Source organism: Rhinolophus sinicus, linkage group LG06, assembly GCF_036562045.2.
Source record: "Rhinolophus sinicus isolate RSC01 linkage group LG06, ASM3656204v1, whole genome shotgun sequence".
In the NCBI taxonomy this organism is placed as follows: Eukaryota; Metazoa; Chordata; class Mammalia; order Chiroptera; family Rhinolophidae; genus Rhinolophus; species Rhinolophus sinicus.
In genome coordinates, this window is record NC_133756.1 from 53635772 (window position 1) to 53638531 (window position 2760).

General features: G+C 43.0%; 1 pseudogene; it reads right to left on the reverse strand.

Annotated features, from left to right (window-relative positions):
• Nucleotides 1-1120: 1120 nt before the first annotated feature.
• On the reverse strand, nt 1121-1899 carry LOC109458568 (gamma-interferon-inducible-lysosomal thiol reductase; annotated as a pseudogene).
• Nucleotides 1900-2760: the final 861 nt, after the last annotated feature.

Here is a 2760-nt window from a genome sequence, read left to right on the forward strand (position 1 = left end):
GCAGTTCATTGCCTTTTTTATGAGCTGTCGACTCCATCATCAATCAACCTTATGTTGAGCCAGATCTACCTTTCTGTAGTGATCTTTGTTCTGCTCTTTGGAACAAACTAGAATAAATATAATCCCTTTTCCACGTGACCACCGTTTGACTATTTTACCACAGTTATCAGCTCTCTCCTATTCTCTATCCACATCATTCTCTTTTTCAAAGTTAACTATCTCTGCTCCCTCAACATGGTACACAGACTTTCAGCATCCTATTTATCCACCTTTGAAGTTGCTCTTATTAATTAAAAATCTTTTGAAATTTTAATAATAAAAGCTACAAGTGGACCCAAAGCTCCCAGGTGTAACTTATAGAAGGCAGAGTGCAATGAGAATGCTGCCAATCTTTTTTTAAATTTATTTATTTTATTTTTCAATTACAGTTGACATTCAATATTATTTTATATTAGTTTCAGGTGTACAGCATAGTGGTTAGACATTTATATAATTTAAGAAGTGATACCCCGATAAATCTAGTACCCATCTGACACCATACATAGTTATTACAATATTACTGATCATATTCCCTATGATGTACTTTACGTCCCCATGACTATTTTGTAACTACCAATTTGTACTTCTTAATCTCTTCACCTTTTTCACCCCGTCCCCAACCCCCCACCTATCTGGCAACCATCAGTTTGTTCTTTGAATCTATGAGTCTGTTTCTGTTAATAGAGGCTTTTCAAAGTCCAACCTAAGATTCCTTACAGAAATTTTCAGCACTGAAAACTGAACACCTGCTGCACCTGTGTAAATTATCAGTGCAAACTCAATGAGACCGGCCAAGAAAAGTCAGACAGAGAAAGACAAATACTGTATGGTCTCACTTATACGTGGAATCAAAAAAAGTCAAACTCGGAAACAGAGGAAGGAGGTTACCAGGGGCTGGGGGCAGGGGGCATGGGGAATGGAGAGATGTTGTCACAACATCCAGAAGAGTTTATTAAACTAGTTTCAATGTAGCACCATTCTCAGTGTGGCAAGATTCTTGATTTGGGGGCAAAATGTTGAGTCTGGGCTTCATGGAACCTGTAAGTTACCCAGATGATGAGCCATAGCTGCTGAGTCATGATCAGAAAAATGGGGGCCAGGTGGGAGCTAGGTCTTCCTCCATCAGCTCTCTCCAAGGGCAAATGCCGTCAGCTGAGGCAGTCATCTCTTTGGGAGCTGGCCATGAGTGGACAGACATCTGGCTTTTCATCCTGGTACAGCTGGCTCATATCTTCCAAGGGTTTCCCAATGATGACGACGACCCAAGGCACATACTCGTGGGTGGCTGCAGAGCCTCTGTAAGCAGGGCGTTCATGTTCAAGAACTGCGTGCCGTGGTCCCCACTGTGCTCTCCATCATAGCGCTGGGGGACACCTTCGGGACGTAGATCTGAAGGCATGACTTCAGATCGTTCTCCATGTCATACATTTCCTCTAAGCAGACAACGATCAGGACAGCCACGTTCCTCTCTAGCTGGTCCGACAGGCAGGCCTCCACCTTGTTAAGCTTGCACTCCTCCTCCCGGTGCTGGCACGTAACCTGCCACTTACCACTGACGTTCTGTTCCTTGGCATTTCCATAGGGCACCAGGGTGACATTGAAGATTTCCAGGACCATCAGCCACGTTGGGAAGAGCTCTCAGACCCGGAAGTCCTGGCATCCAGGGCACATCACCTCGTGGTTGAGGCTCACGTTGAAAGGTGGCAAGTGGGATTTCCCGAGGGGCACCTGTAGGCCCAGGTCACTGGCCTTGCAGGTGTCTGCCCCCTTGGGGAGTGTGTCCAGCAGGGACTCCCATGCCACCACGGGAACCTGGAGCAGCAGCACCAGCAGGAACAGCAGGAGGGGCGACCAGGTCATCACCATGTGGACACAGGAGTCGCAGCAGGAGCCACAATACTGCCAGTCTAGAGCTGCACAAATATATTAAGATAGTTTCTTTCTTGCCTTTCTTTTTCTTTCTTTCTTTCTTTCTTTCTTTCTTTCTTTCTTTCTTTCTTTCTTTCTTTCTTTCTTTCTTTCTTTCTTTCCTTCCTTCCTTCCTTCCTTCCTTCCTTCCTTCCTTCCTTCCTTCTTTCTTTCTTTCTTTCTTTCTTTCCTTCCTTCCTTCCTTCCTTCCTTCCTTCCTTCCTTCCTTCCTTCCTTCCTTCCTTCCTTCCTTCCTTCCTTCCTTCCTTCCTTCCTTCCTTCTTTCTTTCTTTCTTTCTTTCTTTCTTTCTTTCTTTCTTTCTTTCTTTCTTTCTTTCTTTCTTTCTTTCTTTCTTTCTTTCTTTCTTCTCTCTCTCTCTAGCAACCAGGTACTTTATTGGTTCATATCCAGTTTGGGTCAATTAAAACTATTGCTTTTTGCATCAGACTAACTGCTTTGGTAGAAATTTGCCTAAATTTTTTCTAAAATACCTACGAAGCCACAGAAAGATAAAAACCCATTTATCACCAAAAGCTAAGACCAACAGAAAAACCACTTGCCAAAATCTACAAGGAATTTATACTTAAAATTTTAAAATGAGCTGGGGAAAAAAGAACTGGCTATCATTCTGACCTTTTCCTCAAGACACAGGATCTCAGACTATGTAAAAGAAGGCAAGAAGAGGTTTTGTTCCTCCATCCCTTACCTGGAGACATGGGGTCTATATCACAAGAAACCTGGTAACTATTCCTTTACCATATGGGTGTTATATTTTGAGTTGATATAAATATTTTTTGCCATCTCCATCTTTC